This window comes from Arachis ipaensis, chromosome B10 (assembly GCF_000816755.2).
Source record: "Arachis ipaensis cultivar K30076 chromosome B10, Araip1.1, whole genome shotgun sequence".
Taxonomy (NCBI): domain Eukaryota; kingdom Viridiplantae; phylum Streptophyta; class Magnoliopsida; order Fabales; family Fabaceae; genus Arachis; species Arachis ipaensis.
The window spans coordinates 124968941-124970112 of record NC_029794.2 but is presented as its reverse complement, the minus strand read 5'-3'; positions in this window follow the sequence as shown (position 1 = coordinate 124970112).

Genomic DNA, 1172 nt, shown 5'->3' with positions numbered 1-1172 from the left:
AGTTAGTAAATTTATTAATTAATATACTTAACTAGTTAACATTATTTAGGTTATACAAAATTATAATTAGAATGAAATATTACTTAGTTTGGATTAATAGAATACAAAATCAAATATAGATATGAGATCAAAATAACACTTAAAATGTAACATTTTATGGTTTGAGTAAACTGATTTATTTGGTTTTGAACAAATAAATTGTGAGTATGGAAAATAAAATTAATTAAATTTGATAAAAGAAAACTAAATAAAAATTTATTTTACATTCTCAAACCATCATTTAAGTAAAAAAAAAAAAACGCTCATCCGGATATACTTTGATAATTATATTACGTTTTTTTTTTTTTTGCCCTCATATGAGATATTCATTAGTTTTTTTTATTTAAATAAATTAAACAAAAAAAATAAGAAAAATAAAGGAACTGCTTAATTAGAAAGACCGTCTCGTTTAAAAATACTCTTAAACTCCTCTCAAGGAAAACCTTCACATGACGAAGTTGTAACCTCATCGTCATTTTTGTCATGGTGTCTCGTGTTTGCATCTCTCATAATCAAACGAAAGTCCACACGTCAATTTCAATACATGATGTCTTTTATTTTGAGCACCAACAGGTCAATAAATCCAAAACCATCTTGCTGGTTAGTAACAAGATTAAATGCTTTCACACAATCCGTCTTACAAATAACATCTCGTTCACCCACATCCCAGGCTTGCAGGCTAAGAGATATCCTCTCCAAATAACAAACAATTTCTGTTGAAGAATACTATTACTTTCAATCATTCCCAAACATCCCATTTGTCAACTCCTATTACAATTTCTAATAACGCAAATAAAATCAAATAACTCTAAAAATCACTAGCAAGTACTAATTATTAAAAAAGACTAAATTATATCAAAATGATAAAAAAACATATTTAAATAAAATTTAAGAAAAAATCAAATAATTATTTTAAATAGACAATAATACCCTTAACCAATCTGTAACATTAAAAAAAATATCAAAAAAATAAGAACATTAATTCAAAATTTTTTAATTCCTAAATCCCTAAATTCAATAACTAAATTTTTTATATTCTTTTATCGATGTTATAATATCTAAAATATTACTCATCTAAGTCTCTAATGTTATTTATACTTAAAAATAAAAGATCAATTAAATGAATTTATTAA